Consider the following 18721-nt stretch of genomic DNA (forward strand, 5'->3'; position numbering starts at 1 on the left):
GCACAGAGGACTGACAGAGGGCTTCATCACCTGAAGCTCAACATCATCAAAACCAATGAGTTTGAGGGCTACAACGCTCCAAATATGGATGTTGCACCAAAGAAGCTATTAAACATGGATGCTTCATACACATCTTCAACCCGGCAGGACAGACGATCTGTACAAACGCTACAGATTCAAGGTAGTGTCCCCAGTTCAGTATCTGAGATATGGTGTTGAATAATGGCAGGAAAAGTGTGTTTGCAGAATATTATGATGTCACAGAGAAGGTGACCTTTGACCTTTTGGATATAAAATGAGTCGCTTCATCAGTTTAGCCTATGAGACATTTGTGTAGTAATTAATGTATGAATTCTTAAGTTATGGCTCGAAATGGCAACAGGTGGATGGACAAACAACCCGAAAACATGATGCTTCTGGCCACAGCTGTTGGCGATGCATAGGAATAAAATGTAGGGGAATTAAAATGTTCGTTCTAACATAACCCTTGAATTGTTTGGATACTCATGATAGAGGAAAAATGGACTTGGATAAGCAAGTTAGATTTAGGCTACGTGTCATTGTTCATATATTCAACCAGCTTCACATTGACAAAACTTCAGACAGTAGATGTGTCAGCCTGGAACAGGTATTTTTCTAATGTAACCCCACAAAATAACATAAAAAAGCTAACAACACGCCCATTGCCTTTGAACATAACACTTAGGTACTACTGTAGGTGGGAAGCTAGTTAGCCAGACATGCTAACATTTGCAGTTTACGTTAGAGCATGTTAAGACAAAGTTCAATCCATGGCTCACACCTTTAGGTTTTTGAAAGACTGCTAAGAAATTTGCATTTGTGAGTACCCACAATTACACACAAATCATTTTACACATTTGTAAATCTTGTTTTTCATTTGTTGATCATGTAATACACATTTATGATCATTCTGAGGCTAATTTCTCACCATAGCTTTCAGCAGCTGTATAATTAGTTCATATTATACCTGCCTACCTACAAACTGTGGTGTGATAGTTTAAACTTTAAGTGCTTGTTAGTGTTTTGCATCCTCATTTTTATTTAATTTAATATGTTTATGTAGCCTATATTCATGTGGCCTGAGAGGTACACAACACCAAATAGTTGGAAACTTGAAATACTCAAAAAACTCGACACATTTAGCGCTCCACCTTTCTGACTTTGGAAGTGGTGGTGGGGGCGAGAGGGCTGCAAGCTAACAATTATTGCAACTTTCCGAAAATGACAGTTCAACGAGCCTACATGCCTTCTCCATGCAAACGCTGATCTTAATCATGAAGTTAAGACTTCATCTAAATGACTTCAGACTTGCCCCAAAACAAACTTTTCCTTATTATGTTCAAAAAGCCAAAAAGAAAAGCGAAGGTAGTGAAGTCAGTAGCCAACCTATAACAGTTAAGATTACGAAAAATCATCACCGCAGCATGGTGGGCTACATGTGCAACCCAAGTCACATAAGAAAACACCGGCAGCACATAAATAGTCGTTTTAGTTGATTAAGCCGAGTGCGGTTGAGTCCAGGGGGCCACAAATAACTCCTATGTGTGAGTTAGGAGTCCATGTACAGTACACACGTGTTTGCTTCCACGTGTTTCTCTGATTTATCACTTCAGACTGTTTCCTTGTTGTGATGCCTCTGATCAATCAACTTGTTTTTGCTATCACACGTTGACCCTTATTGATTTCTTTAAACGCTGTCAGGTCAGGAGGTTCTGTGCTGAGCGGCCCACCACCGTCCCCTCTCCCTCCGCTGGTTTGTACATATTTAGTCAGTGCCCCCAGACCCTGACAGCAGCTGGTGTTGAGGTTTGGGTGGGAGCTCATTACTCCTTGGTGGAGCCCTGCCAAAAGGAGGGGAGGGTTTTTTAAAGGGAGTAAATTGAGGTTTTCTTTTTTGGGTTACTTTATTTCGTACGGGCAAATCCGACTCCATGCGTCGTGTGATCTGTTCCATGTGTCGTGTGTGTGCCACCAGCAGTCTTCACTCGTCCCCTCAAACTGGAATTAACTTCCGTTCTCCTTCATTTAATGAACTCCCCGCTTGGATCTGCTCATTTCACGGAAATAAGCAGAATTTTACCCGATGTTTTCGTAGAGCCTCCTCACTTCTGGAGGGTTTTTTCTTCTTCTTTTTCAGAAGTCTTTTGATAGATTTGGACTTTTTGCAGCTTATAAAACTCTCTGTCATGACATTTTCTTTCATTTTCCTTAGAAATAGCTAATGGTTATAGTTATATCAACCAGCAGTAAAACCTTAAATAATGAAATAGAAAATCAGTCTATACTCAGTGATGAAGTCACATTTACTCAAAACACTACAGTTTTGAGATAGTTGAGCATTTCTATTTTATCTTTACACTGTCACTCACTACATTTTAGAGGCACATATTGTACTTTTTATACCACATTTATGTGACAGATGCAGTTACTAGTTGCTTTTCAGCCTTTCACCATTTTAGATTAAAAACACATGATAAGTTCATGAAATAAAATGCATTGTTAAAGATGAAGTCAGTGACTCCAACACTTTTTGGTTTGTGACCCCTTACAAAAAACTTGGGGCCCTTTATCACATGTCAGATGTCTGTTGTTGGCAGTTCCACCAAAGAGATAATTCCCTCTTAACTTGCCAGATGTTTTCCTTTATTCACATACATTTTCAAAAAAATCAAACATTTAAGAAAAATCCCAAAAAGTCTTCAAATATGTGTTTTGTTTTGTTTTGTTTTTTTACTTTTCTACCAAATTCATTAATCTCAGATTTATATTGAGACCCACAGGAAGAAGCCTGAACTACTGGACTGAACTACTTAACTGTATATGAAGTATTTAAAACGTGCTCCACCTCAACCAGCTACACCAGTAAAATGCTCCTTATTCATTGTTGCATCAGTGTTAACAATCTAATAATATCACTTATAAAATATATCAGTCATGGGACAATTTTCTATTGAGAGTGTACTTTTACTTTTCACACTTGGAGTACATTTTGCTGTTATTGTTTCTGTATTTTCAGTTACGTAGGATGACATGACCATTTCAAATAAAAGCTGTGTAAAACATAAATAAAAAGAGAATACAATCATTTACAAACTGTGTTTACTGACAACAGTTTTACAAAGTGTTCCTGAGCCCATGCAGTAATCTCCTTTATACAATCATGTGTTCACAAAGTGGTGAACCTCGCTCCATCCTCGCTTGTGAACGACTGAGTCTTTCCAGGATGCTCCTTTCATACCCAATCATGATACTATCACCTGTTACCAATGAGCCTGATTACCTGTGGAATGTTCCAAACAGGTGTATTTGGAGCATCAAATTCAGAATAAGCAGATATTTGCAAAAATCAATGAAGCTGATGAGGTCAAACATTAAATATATTGTCTTTGTACTGTTTTCAGTTGAGTGTTTGTCAAAAAGGATTAGTTAGTTATCACATTCGGTTTTATTTATGCTGTGCACAGCATCCCAACTTTTTTTGGAATCGGGGTTGTGTTTCTAGTTTGTTATATTGCTACTTTCATTTTTGTAAAGGATCTGAATACCTCTACCACCACTGCTTGTACTTTTACAGGCTTTACTTAATAAATCTCACAAAACACAAACCAGCACATTGTGAGGGCCTGCAAAATAACTTTGACTGAGTGTTTCTGCGTGATAGGATTTCTTTTCTCTCTCTCATGAGATCCACTTCTGCGCCGTGGTCCACCACTCACAAGACAAAGCCTCTAGCTTCTCTCAAAGCACTGCATTTGATGTCTTGGTGCCATAACGATGTGGTTTGGAGGACTGGACCGATTGTTTATTTATGAGAGACATATTGCTCTGCAGGAGAGGGATAATATCTTCAACTGGGTCAAAAGAGTGCGTTCGTCTCTGCGCTCTAGACGGGTGACCAAAAGTATCAGATGTCCCCGTCTATTGAGTGATTGTGTGGAGCAGAAGTGAAGTGTTCTTGACTTGTGTTTCCTCTTTTGGAGAAGAGACTGATGTGGGCACTTCCTGGTGATACTGATCAAGAAGAGAGAGGGGGATCAAGACAGGGTTAGAAATTGTGGGTTGCGGATTAAAGCAGGGTTCAAAACTGTCAAATCGGGCGCTTGATAGATGCAAAAGGTCCAGAGTTTGAATGTGCAGCCGGCTGCAGCTGGAAAAAGGTTGTCAGGACTCCTAGAAACGGTGAGAGGAGTGGGCAGGGCATTCAACACAGAAATAGAATGACATTATAGGTAGGTAAAATAAGCAGGCCATACCTAAAGGAGACTTTATTACTTATAACCTAAAACCCCTAAAATCAAAACAAAAGGGCCAAGCCGCACCATATGTGTGCAAGAGGAAGCTCAAGTCTTCTCTCCTTTAGACCACCCAACGCTTCACCCACACACTCTCCTGCAAAACACTGTGCAGGACTGAATCCACCAAACTTCACAGATTTCACAAGATCTTGTAACTAAACTTAATACTTTCACCTCATCGAATCTTTAATGATTGGGAGAAACACCAAACCACACGACTGAAACAGACGGATTGAAGGTGATGGGACGTTCGATTTCTGTTTCTCTCGAATGGAAAGAGTCCTGCTGCTGAACAGAAGTCGGGGCAAAACTTAAATCAGGAAGTAAGATGGATTTTTTTTTTTTTAGATTTAACATTCAACAGACGAACAGTTCCTCCACACTGACTGTGTCTACTGGAGTGCAAATGTAGAAATTCTCCCAAAGCCCATGGCGCTTTGACTGAAAATAAAGAAGAAACCTTCCTTCCCCCCACTTGCCTGAAGCCACAGCATGTGGTCTACTCTGTTGCTGCTCTAAAAATGGAAGGCGGGCGGCCTCGGGAGAAGCCCAGAACAGCCTCCACCGTAATGGCCGTGTGGGTGTGGCCCCTCGTAGATGGCTTTTGAGGGGGCCCCTCCCGGACGCCCGCACCCCTTGCCAGCGCCCAAGGGCTCCAGGCTGCCTGACCAGAGACACCGCGATGCGGCCTACGCTGAACCCAGGCCGAGCCGGGCTATGGTGGGCTGGGCTAGGCCACGGCCAGGAGAGGCTCCACAGCTGCCTCATGGCAGGTTCCTGCGCTCCTGCCCTCTACTGGGGTCACAGAGAAACAAGACAGCAGAAAATGTGTGAAATCAAAGTCTTGTATGTCCGGATGACTGAAGTTTTTACGAAAACCTGAGAAACACGGCCAGCTGACCCACTGACGAGCAAAATGTTTTTTTTAATATTTGTTGATTTATGTATTCATGTCCATGGATATGTTGTTCTAACTTTGATAAGTTATGGAAAAATTTGCAACTCTCTTATCTCACAAAACTAAAAAAGATTTAACATGGAAATTAGAATACTTCACAAAACTTTTTCTATGGTTTGTTTCACCGTTATGAAACATTATTGATGCCGTTTGATGGCACAATTGCAACACAGCAGTGGTGGAATGTAGCTGTGTACATTTACTCAGTAAGTAAAATTTTGAGGTACTTGTATTTTACTTGCGTATTTCCATTTTATACTGTTTTCTAGTACATTTGAAGATTAAGATCTGAGTCTACGATATGATGCATTGCTACAGGTTAAACTACTGTCAACCATAAAAAAAGCTGCTTATGCATTAATGTATTAGAAATGATAATTCAATCTATAATAACACTTCACTCTTGATAATACTGTACTTTAAGTTTTTTTTTTTTTATTTTGCATGGGCTTGTGCTACTTGTAATTGAGTATTTTCACTCTGTGGCATAGCTACTTTTAGCAATGACATGTGAATACTACTTCCACCAATGCAACATTTAAAGTAAAAACAAATACAGTACCCTTCTCCAAAACACAGACAGTATGTGCAGTCAGTAGTAGGTGCCTGGCAAAGACTGACGCCAAAAAATGAGAGAATGAAATGAGCTGGTAAGCTATGTGCTACCATTTCCACTGTTTTAATGTGGTGAAGAAAAGGCTTTAATCCTTAAAAGGATCTTTGGCAGGTCAAACAAACACAGTGCAATTCCATGTACGCATCCTGTAGAGAAGAAGCCTGTCATTGAAAGAAACATACAGCAGCAAACCCTGAAGAACGCTGTGCATCTCAGCTCATTTTTCACATCCTGAGCCCCTGTGATACAGAGAAAACTGAAGTTTTGAATGAAGCAGCGTGATCACGCTAATCTTATTGTGTTTCAACACATTTGATCCAAGCTGCTAAGTTGCTGATTGTGTTGATTTTTAACCTCCTGGCCTGCACAGTCGATACACACTAACCATGTGTGATACATCCTTGCATGGTCATTGCAGGTTTTGCATGTAAAACTGCACATCTGATGGTTACACGGCCTGAACGGTGATAGTGAGTGATGGGGTGAAGCCAGCCAGTCAACTTCTGGTTCGAATCAGCGGAAGGGGGGATTGGAGGGGGTTGCTCCCGGTAGGTTGGCTTTTATTGCTTCTCCCCTTTGGTTTTAAACAGATCTGCCTGTTTGTGGAAGTGTGGCTGGCGGTTGGCTCCTCAGCTGGCAAGGCAGCGGCGTTTAATTGCGCTTTGTTGTGGCGGGTTGGGGGAGAAGGAGGCCCTGTGGTCGCCGCTGCACAATGGCGCTTTGGCCTGCCAGCACACACACACACACACACACACGCTGGGACACACATGGACGCACGCACATGTACCTCAACACTCACACAAGCGTGCTATGCATACTTGAACACACACATTGATCAGCATGCAAGACCAGATGCACACGTGTACCCAAACTGAGTTAGTTAAAATTCATTTCCTGGAGGCTTTTCTCTATTTTCTCATCTTTTGCGAAAAAAAAAAGAAGCAGTAGATGTTATCACTCACCAGCCACCATATAATAGACACATAGGAAACAGCTTAATGGTGTAACAATGTTGGCTTCTAATGGATTAAGTAAGTGTTGGAGGAAATAAAGGAGGAATTACAGGGAGAATAAACAGAAGCAGCATGGTTTGTATATTTGTGCTGTTCTGTGAATGGGCAAGCATATAATTATCACATTTACAGGGAAGAGCTGCTGAATAATGGGTCATAGTGGGTGTAGTCGCAGGGCAGTGTATCCTCCCTGATTGGCCCCTCCCTGTGTGTGTCTGACTGTGTGTGTGTGTGTGTGTGTGTGTGTGTGTGTGTGTGTGTGTGAGAGAGAGAGAGAGAGCGAGAGAGAGAGAGAGAGAGAGAGAAACCTGAAGACATCTGATCAGCAGTCATCTTTCAGGGCTAACATATTATATCACACAATGAGTTGGATAGTGAGCAGTAATTACGCGTTCATCCAAACCAGATCACAGCCTGATCCTGATAGGCCTTCCCTCCTAAATGTGCATAAAACAGCGTGGATGGTCACACCGTGTAGTTTAAGGCAGTTTTACCTTCCCCCTTCTCATATTCACCGTCTCCAGTGATGCATTCGTTCCTGCCAAAAATGTCTTTGCCTTGTTTACTTTTCCTGCAGCCCCTGCACGTGTGTTTATCCAAATCTAAAGTATTCTTTTTTCTGCTCCTCCGTCACGGTGGCTTTTGTGCTCCACTGTGGTGAGTTTTGTGTATTTTTGTGTAATTTACTCCTACAATTGGAGGAATGATGTGCTCTTGTGCTCTGACCAGCCCACCCCCCCCCTCCCCACCCTCCAACCACCCCTCCCTCCCTCCCCCCTCCTCCTCCCTCCCAGAGAGGTTCTTTTCCATTGATGCACTTACTGTAAAGTGTTCCCTCTGCCTCCATTGCTGACCACATCAACTTGGCCAATCACTGATGACTCATTATACACACATAAACAGAACAAAGCACAAACAGTCATCACAGAGTTACTGCATGCGTTTACACATGCAGCACAGCAGAGTGTCTCTCAGCTCCCTCTATCTCTGTTTTTCTTTTTCGCCCTCCCCCTCTCTGTCTCTTTATGTCTCTCTCTAACACACACACAGCATGGATGCACGAAGAATGAGCTGAATGCTGCACCGCTGTAGTTTTTGGATATGAAAATGGAAACTGGCACCAATTAAGGAAACCAATAAAGTAACCTCAGTTCTGTACGTCTGCCAAGTGGTAGAGGGGATTCAACTGGAGAGTATAGAGTTACATCCAGCCTTTAGGTTATCATCCAGATAACATCATCCATTTTTTTTTTTTTTAACCATGGATGCAATTATATCTCTGCTTTTACAGACACAGGACATCATATAAAACACATTTTGTCTCACTTGGGATGAGCTTGCTCCTTGTTCATTGAGCGTCTTATGTCACATATCACAGTTTGTGTCAACAGGACAAAAAAACTCAGCCAGCTCAGTAGCCTTTCATTAGGTCAGCCAATGTTTACATCCACTGGCAGCGCAGCTAACTAGCAGCGGAGCAGTGAGAGGGACATGTTTTGATTTACTTAAACACTTGCTAATTGCGATCCTCATGGCTGCTGCCATTAATTGGTTCCTGCAGAACGCTGTAGATAAGAAAGGAGAAGGAAGGAGGCAGATGGGGCGGTAAGTTAAATCCTGCCTCTGGTAGAGACACAGTAATTGGGTAATGATCCTGTGGCCCTCTGGTGCTGATGTGGTGTTGAGAGAGCAAAGGAGAAAGGAAAAGAGAGAGAGAGAGAGAGAGAGAGAGAGAGAGAAAGAGAGAGAAAGAGAGAGAGAGAGAGAGAGACCTGAGCTTCAGGAGAACCACTAAACGCTGCCACATTCATCCATGGCAGTGACGCCATGCCACACGCCAGTCACCCAGTCCGCCACACACTGATGTATACACACACAGACGCACACTCTCTTTCTGTTTCTGAAAAGCGCACACACACACACACACACACACACACACACACACACACACACACGTCAGGTACAGTAGCCTACAAACACTCACACATTCGCTGGCGGAGATGAGGGGAATGACTGTACCCATGCAAATAAAGAAAAAGGTCTTCATCGTCACACAGACCACAAATAAAACATTAGCAAATTGAGAAGCAGCTTGACAACAAACACATACGTGGCAAAGAGAAACATGCTGCAAGTACAGAAAACACAAGTTTGACAGTAACAACTGTCCTGACTGAAGGTCAGCTCACTAGCTTTTACAGCCGTATCACACGGTGTTCAGAGAAATCCCTCCAGCGGGCTCTCATAATGGAAGACGGAAGTAAGGTGACGTTATAGAGTAATGAGTAGTGAGGTCGGTTGGATCAATGGCTCAATGAAACATCGCACTAGAGCACAGGACACTGCTGTTCACTTCCTGTTTCCAACCAGCAGTGCTTATTTTAACCCAAACCATGAACTTTCCGTAAATCTGAGCAAGTCGTTTTTTTGCTGAAACCTTAACCGTCACATCATAAACCAGATTCATTTTTCAACCGTGATTTGAAATGCTTTTGGAAGGCACAAATGGCGTCGTCCCGTCAGATCAGACAACACTTACACGCATGAACAAAAGTCTGGTTCATCGTTTGATTTTGGACTTGTTGGGAGGAGTTTCCTGAGTTGTCACGAAGATGCATCTGTTGAATGTGATGAAGACTGTGTGATAGGACTGAAAGTTCAGGAAGAGGCCAGCAAGTGGCCCATGAAGGGTTCCATATGAAACAAACTAGATCATCTGATGTGCTGTTCAGCCACATCTGAAGGTAAAAGTGTTTCTAGATGTTTAGAACGGCCGCAGTCACCATCAGAGCCTCCTGGTGGCTGTGCTGATCTCCCTCCAAAAACTCTGTGTCTCCGTAGCCTCGACAGTCTCTACCTGACAGAAAGACACAGAAGTACATGAAGACTGTAATATGAATGCTTGAGAGAGACATTCAGACACTGGTCTTTGGGCTCTCCTGCTCTGTGGTTGTCGTACTGTTAGTTTAGCAACATTATGCTGTGACAGAAATGGCTTTAAAATAAATCAGAAAATTTCCAATAACACGTATAATGTGACTGTAGCCTAATCTTTATCTGCAACTGTGCAGAAAACTTGGTTTAAACCTAATGGACATGCAAAAAATAAATAAATGAATAAAAATTAGAGACATTGTAGTATTGGTCTTCCCAAGAAAAATGGCGGCATGGGTCGTTTCAGCGAGGGGCCCAAAACAAACGTTTACGTTCAAGTGGCAAAGCCCTCTAGTGGCCAAACCGATGATGACGAGAGGACAGGACGAAGTCAGGCGACACTATAGAGCGTCAAAGTGTGCGTCGGGAAAACAACGGATTTTACTTTAACATGGGAGGCTGCTGTTTGTTTTCCATTTCCAACCCACAGTCAGCGTTGGTTTGTTTAACCTTTCCCCAACCTTAACCAATTGTTTATTATTCTAACCATGATGACGAAGTTCCACTAATCTTAAGTAAGCGCTTAATTTAACCGAAACCATGATGATTAGGAAAAGATCAGGGTGCTTAAAACTAACATCATTTTAGAGGGCAAGGACAAACGGCCCATTTTGTCATTTAACTGTTATTGGCTATACACTCAGCATCAGCCTTTTACTAATTCCTTGCGTGCTCATGTAGTTTTTTTTGTATTTCTGCATTGTACAGTAATTGTTTCTCAATTTGCTTGTGTTTTAATTGTTTGTATTTTTCTCAAAAAAGCCACATTTAGGTTGTCAGAGTGCGAAATGTGTTTTCAGTGCATTGAGCGGTCTTGAGCTGCAGTTTACACACATGCATACATGCTACACAGTTACGCACCAGCACACATGCTCTGAAAAGTTTTCCCAAACACAGATTCAAACACATAAAAGAGTTAAACTTGAATTGCACTGCGCTCACAGACTCACGCACGAATAACCAACACACAGGAAAAAACAGAGATGTGCAAACATCCAGTCCACAGTAAGGCTGGTTTGGGTGATGCAAATACAATATATGCACAGTCACAAACTTCGCTGTGTTTTCGTTTCGTGAACCCTCCCTCACAATGACTCATGTATGCACTCAAATATTTTTGTATTATGAAAACAATTTCACTCTGGACAGTAGTTTGTTTTTCAAAAGGAAAAGTCCCCAAACCAGTTCTCTGTGGCTCTGTGTGAGCACCCATTTAGCCGTATCCTGACGCTGGCTTCCTCCTCCTCCTCCGCTCCTCCTGTTCTATACCATATCCCGTTTCCTGTCTCTTTTCTCCTTTCCTGTCTTCTATCCCTCCTTCAGTCTCTCCATCCCTGCCACCCCCTCTGTCTCCCTCTCTCAGCCTTTCTGGCCTCTCTGTCTCCCTCTCCCTCTCAGTTGGACTCATGTGGGACTGATTGAGCTTGAGGATCCAGCCCTCATCAAAGGCCGAGTGTGGTTGAATGCGAGCAAGCCACTGAGGCTCCAATCTCGCACTGGTTAATGAGCCCCCTCTCCCCCTTTCCTCCTCCTCCTCCTCTTCTTCCTCACCCCCCCAAAGCCCCGGCATCCCTCCAGCGGCAAGCTCATACAACACAACCCCCCTGCTTTTTCCCTTTTCTCTCCTCCTCCCCTCCTCCTCCCCCAGCCTCTCCACACTTCAGCCGTCCCATATCTCTCTCCTTTGCTGCTGCCTCTTTCTGCTCTTTTGGCTCATTCATTGCTAATACAGCTTCCTCCTCTGCTCTATCATTCATTTATATTTCAGCATTTAAGTCCCGAAAATCTTCGCCTCCTTTCGTCTTCTCCCTCTCTCCCTCGTTCCCCAGTCCCTCCGCTCTCCATCAGCCACAGTCCCTCTTCAGGCTCAGCTCCAAACCAAGGCTGGCGTCTGTCTCTCTGTGTCCGACCCCCTCCTCCCCCTCCTCCTCCTCCTCCTCCTCCTCCTCCTCCTCCTCCTCCAACCACCGCCACCATCACCGCACTGATGATACATACACTCTGTCACTCTCTCGCTGTGGACCCTGACTTTAATCACTGCACGCACTCCAGCCGCACACTTGTGCAAGTGCACTTACCGTACTGTGTGCACACGCATAAGCCAAAGCTGCACACACACACACAAACACACACACACAGGTGGGCAACTTACAAGCTGCTGCGCTTATGTACACGTGCTGGTAAATACACACACATTGGCATAACTTTGCTTAAGCATGCATGAATAATTTATCATTTGTGCCTTCAGTTCTGTTTTACTGCAGCAAAGCAAGAGAAATGCCACAGTGATTCACATGAATACAGTAATCCAGTGGTACAAAGGAGCCACCTTTGATTCGGTTCCAGATGGTAAACGGGTTTTTGGTCATTAAAATTCAAAAAGAACTTGTAAACTTACAGGAAAGCGGGGAAAGATGGTGTAAACTATCTTGTGATTAGATATTATTTATAATTCTGACTAATTCTAAGCAATTGTGCACGTCCTGTACCTGTCCATCAGAACAAAGTTCAACATCAGTATCATATCTCAGTGGATAATAATGAGCCACGTGTGTTTCTATGAGTTCATGAAATCTGTTCACAACTACAGTTAACAAGTTCTAATACATTCATGGATTTTCACTCATAATAGCAGCATGTTCTTTGTCTATTTCCTGATTTGCACACATGACACATAATTCATCCAGTATTGGAGAGGCTACCACAGCTGGTCGTTACATGGAGCAAAGCTGGAAGATAATTGCTTGAAAAACAATACATACAGATGTGAGGTTCCTAAAATTATGTTAATGTGCAGCACCACACATGAGCTAAAGCTTAGGTCTCATAAAATAAGAGGGTTTATATTATTTTTATTACTCTATTACTTTGTTAAAAATGTATCTTAGATTTTATATTTTAACAAATTATTCAATATTTCATATTAATGTACTGCTCCAAGTTAAACTAGCAACAGGTTGTAACAGCGGAACTTCTTTAATTAAAATATGCACAGCGCAAATATAGAATAATCAATAATTGAACTTACTTTCACATTCAAATCCAGCAGTTAAGAAACAAAGACACACTGGAAACACATCATAGCCTCTTATAAAGCAACAAATAACCTGCTTTACCTTTTTACAATTTGTTGTTTTACAAAGCAGAAATGATAAAAGTTTGAACAACGAGTGAATCGTGTGAATAATTTAGAAATGAGCAATTTGACTTCTTCTTAAAGTCAACCTCGACATTAATAAGTTCACTCCAAAACTCCAACTCCAAAATTACTACATCACATAACGTGAACATAACGGACTGATTATGTTAATCTTACAGATGTCAATTCTGATCGACAGTGATCTTAAAATATTGATATGACGTTGATAAAAGTTTAACGGAGAGACTTTTCTTTGACCTCCAGTTGTCTGCCAGTAACATTTGGCTTCTACCAAACTAGTTTCTACCATCACTGTCCGAGGCATGTTTACCATATTGTGTGCCAGAAATGATGAGTTGTGATCTAACCGAATCAAAATGCGATGTGTAATTTTCACGCTTAGCTGCGGTTGCATTATTGTTGTAGAGAAATACCTTTGACTCACCACTCTGTCGCTCGGTTTTGGGCAACAAAGACACACAGTCTAGTCTGGTGTGCCTTTCTTTAGGGAACCATCTTTGGCACAAAGAGGACACAAACATGGTACCGACATCAGCACATTTGACAAACAACAGCCAAGAGCTTCATTTTGTCTTTTGGCAAAGTCGCCAGATTAATTAGTTACAGCTGATGAATCCAAAAGCATTAGCTGTCATCTCCGCTGTGAATGCAGAGCGCAGTGCGACCTCGCTGCTTTGTGCGGCAGCTATTATTCTCCTCCATACAGTGCTTATTTGGTTTTGCTTGGTTTTATTCTGTCATTGAACAACATGTACCATACTTGAAAAAGCACACACAATACAGAATGCCACCCCCCGCACCCCCCAAAATAACCCAGTTATTCTTTCTTTCATACAGTACTTATGGTCCACGATGTCATCTGCATTTGTTTAGCGTTTGCTAGTTGCCATCTTTCTTCCACAAAATACTGCCAGTCTGCTACAAAACACTGCCCATGTATCATCACCTTCACACTCAGCCTCACACCATTTCTGGCCCATCTCCCGTCTTTGTTGTGTGTGGTTGTCTGGATGAGGCAGAGGGGGGAAGACCAGCAGTCAGACCACTGCATGTGTTTCCAATTCCCCCTTGCAGACCTTCCCTCTCCTCTCTTGGCCTCCTCGTGCCCTCTCTCCTCTGCTCTCCTCTCCTCTGCTCTCCTCTCCTCTGCTCTCCTCTGCTCTCCTCTCCATGTCCACCAAATTACCCATTAGACTCTATTTGTCTATCTGCTGGCCTGCCTGTCTGTGGCGTGGCAGCCAGCTAAAACTATCCCTCCAGTTCGTGCCAATTACACCATGGGAGACCACTTCTAACATTTTATACTACATGGCTGCCAGAAGCCAGCTGGGTTCTCTTCCTACACACACACACGTAGTATGTTCTTACATGAAAGTCTTTATTGGCATCATGCAATTTACACATGCATGTGCTTCATTGCATTTTTTTGTAGCATCCACAGAATTCACCTCCAGTTACAGAAAAACATCCAGTCTGGTAAATGCGTGATTTGTAGTGTTACATTTGAGGAACTGAGGAATGTACTGAGATTTTACGTTTACATTAAAGCTCTTCCTCTGTTCTATTTTTGCTTTATATGTTCGTCACGTAGCTGCACGTAAAACTGTAAAAACATAGTTGGACATTACATCTGGTTTTACCCTCATGGAGTTTTACATATATTGTATGTTAAATATATATTCAGTATGTACTTTTTTTAAACATCTCTTTGAAGAGATGCTTGAAAAAGCAAAAATTCATCCGTTCCAAGAAAAACTGACCGATCAACCTCACACATTTCCAGGCCAAGACAGTGACCAAAAGAAGTCAAACGATGCGGTCGAATGCTTAGCTAAACATTGTTGTTACGTTCTGTAATAAAGAGAGGAAACCTACAAAACCAAAGGCCCTCTGTGGGAAAGTTATTAATAACCTGTCAGCAGTAAATTAGCTGTACGTGTACATGTCCCTGCTCCTTCTCTTTGTTTTGTCTAGCAGTGGTCCTTCCATCACCGCGTCTGCCTGAGTGTGTGTCCCCCTGTAGCGGTGAGACTGAGACTGTATGGTCATAAAACTGCTGACAGAACTGTAGAGAACAAATGGAGTCCGTATATAGTACATGTGTGCATGTGCTTGGCTTTATGATTTATAGTCAGTAGCAGGATGTGTTCGTATGTACTGCATCTATATGAGAGTGAAATAAACCGACAAAGCATTTAGACCATGGCTGCCCTGGGAAATGATGAGTAAGCGAGCAAAGAAACAAACAGAAACCGCCTGTCTGTGCCATTGAAAATGATTCAAGATGAAAAAGATGAATGAACAAAAGGTGCCAATATGTCTATACCTACCGTATGAACCCATGCCACACACGGTGACAGGATCCTCTTAACAGTGTTAGTGAAGTCCCACCGATGACAGGGGTGTTTGCCTGACTATAGTGACTGTAGTACAAACTAATTAGAGACAGTCTCCAGTAGGTCACAGTTTAGTCTGTAGTGGCCTTGAAAGAGACAGAGTGGGAGGGAGTGCACAAAGAAGAAGGTGAGAAGAAGAACGAGTGTGGAAACTGGAAGGAAAATGGAATGAAGGTCATTCATCGTGGTGCAGAAGTTTGTCCCTGGTGCGCTGGTGGACAGAGTGTTCAGATTCTTTCCTCAAAGCCGCAGGGATCAATATTTTTCTATGAATGATGGATCAAATGACTAAGCCTGATGTGAAAGGAGTCATTTGTACTGACAAACTCGCAGAGAATAAGCTATGATAAACTGAATTTACACTACCTGCTCAGCATCACGTGACTGACACAGTTAGCAACTAGCTAATGAGGAAAGTCAAAAAACTAGCAAAACTAGAGACAGAGATATTTCCCTGCTGGATGTGCAAATAGGCAATTATTGCTAAACATTTGCCATAATAACTTTATAAGGTGATAAAATGTCAGATATTGTTTTCAGTAGGTTCTACTGCCCCCAAGTGGCCACAAAATGTATAATAATGCATCTTTAAATAAAAGCAGCAATAAAACAAAACAAAAAAAACCTCCATCACATATGAAGGTGTGTTCTTTGCTTAAAGGTGCTATTAAAAATATGTTTCTATTAACAAAGGATGAAATGACTTTGTGTAATTATTAAAGTGTAAGCAGCATTTTAATGTCGTAGCTATTGAACTATTTAATATATCGTGTACCGTAGCTCAATGAACAATATAACAATAGATCATACTTTATATGCTTATAATAGGTTTTTAAATCATCATCTGTAAAGTCATTACTAGTAAAACTGTCAAATAAATGCGGTGGAGTAAAAGTGTAATAATCCAAGTATAACGAAAATATGGTGGAGTATAAAGTCAAAATGAAAATACTCCAGTGAAGTACATATACCTCAAAATTGTTCTTAAGTATAGTACTTTCAATGTACTTAGCTACTTTCTACCACCGACTGGAGGTATAGAGCTGATGTGTGCCATTTGATATGCATTAGAAGAAGTTAATGTTGGAATTAAATTACCAGGGAACACAAACTTTAATAGCAAAGAGTTTGGGATTTTAAGATCGCCTGTCATAAGTAATACACAGACATGAGCACAACAAACCGAGTGCAGATCAATGCAGCTTTTGGAGGTTTATTTCCCTGGAAGTGGATCAGACTACATCATGCTCTAACTGTCCAACTCGGTTAAAAACTGTGATATATTGGAAGCCATACTTGCTGAGGAAGTTTACTCTGCATGAGTGCCATCCCTCAGTGCTGGTGTAGGCTCCTGCTGAAGTCTGCATATCCTGCTCGCCGCCTTGTTAACCCAGAATACCCTAATGACTTCCCCTCTCTGTGCCGAGCCACACTGTGAAGTCATCCATGTTTCCATGTAGCCTAAAGTGAGGAGAGGAGAGGAGTGAGGAGGAAAGGGAAGGAAAATAGACAGGACGGAGGACAACTGGTACCATTAACGAGGTGTGTTCTGATGGCATAAATCCTCCTTCGAGTGAGCGGCATCTGAGTGACTCTGCCCACCAGTGAACATCCCACATAAAGTACATTACACTTATAACCACGTATAGGACCATATCCTGCCACACTCAGCTGTAAAGCTTTAATATTCCTCCTGAGTCCACTTAAAGTATGGAAAAATAGTTAAAGATTCCCTCCACACATGCATTAAGGCAGACATTAAAATTGTCTGATGTGTGCCTGAAATGGTTTTGCCAGAAAAAAGAAGCCGAATCGTGACATTAAAATCCTTAAAATGGCATCTGCTTCTTCTCCCTCATTAAAAATTCCTAAGTATATGAATATGCAAACATTTTTTGTTTCACAAATTTAGCTGCAGGACACAAGATGCCTCAATTTAGTCCATTCTCAGCGTATACGTGCACCCAAGACCTCCACATCATGCTTGTATGTGCCGAATATTTGGCTTCCAAACTATTTGTGATGTTGCAAATCACGCTGGCAGGCCCGCCTCTTAAAATCTGATTTCCAATTAGCGCTGAGAAAATGTAAACTTTCATCAACGAGTGTGAAACCAGCCCGTCTGCACAGACGCCATTGTGCACGGCGAAGCTCAACCATTCAGGAACAAGAAGAAAAACACATTTCTACTGGAGGAGGACTTTAAATGACCGATTAGACTCATTTATTGCCTTTCCTTTGGGGGAAATACAAAAAAAGAGAGGGAGAAGGCGGGAATGTAGCAGCGCTGCCTTTGCAGGCCACAGAAATGTTAGCTGGGTTTTATCGCTGTTTTACATCACTGTCAGCTCGTGAACATTGTTGTTCCAGAAACCTCACATACTGTACGGATGATTCAGGGATTTAAGACCTAAGAATAGTGGAACCACGTATGAGACTTTCACAAAAACTTCGATTTCTGATGCATCAGTAGCTTTATATGTTTGTATTTTATTAATAACACTCACAGACAACACATCTTATTTTTGTATATCCTTATTTTTTATTTTGAAGTTCATGGTGTGGCACTCATACAGTCTATGTCCTTGATGTAGAAGGCTGGAGCTGTCAGTACAGCAATTGGTTGTCGCCATCTTGTGGTTGAGTTTCACACTCAGTTCCTCTTATATATGATCCATGCATGATACACAAATACAAGCAGGCTCGCAGGCACGCACGCACAAATGCGCACTTGCATGAGAGCACACAACAGGCCTGTGAGCAATGTGCCTTGCTTTCAGCATTTTGACTTGTCATAGTAGCAAAAGCACATGTGTTACCAATAACTTTAACTTTAATGGCTCTGTTCTATTCAAGTGTCCCAGTAAGTCATGACAGTGTGACAGCAGTGAGGCGGCATGAACAAAACCAGCATCCTGAAGCTGAGCGTCTTCAGTGAAAAAGGCCTAATATGCAAGCGAGGACGCACACACACGTGCAAACACATACTGTGTACACGTGCGACTGTGCGCACACACAGTAAAGGCCGAGCGCTTACTAGAGGGGTTGGAAATTTCTTTTCCATGGGGATTCTCAAAATAACACCCTATACTGGTGTCACGTGTCCTGCATCGCATATCTCCAGTATAGATATGGATTGGGAGATGGGGCTATGATAAACAGAAGGACAACATAGTGAGTGATCTGTATCAAGGGCAGCGACCTTTAACTGTAGCTGTAATGAGATTCTGAGTAGGTGGTTTGAATGGCTGCCTCGTTCCCTGCAGCCTTCTGTAATTTCTAATTTCATTATTGATTTCAATAAGAAGCCCAAGGAGAGAGCTGCTGA

The sequence above is a fragment of the Chaetodon auriga genome, chromosome 2 (genome assembly GCF_051107435.1).
Source record: "Chaetodon auriga isolate fChaAug3 chromosome 2, fChaAug3.hap1, whole genome shotgun sequence".
Classification (NCBI taxonomy): domain Eukaryota; kingdom Metazoa; phylum Chordata; class Actinopteri; order Chaetodontiformes; family Chaetodontidae; genus Chaetodon; species Chaetodon auriga.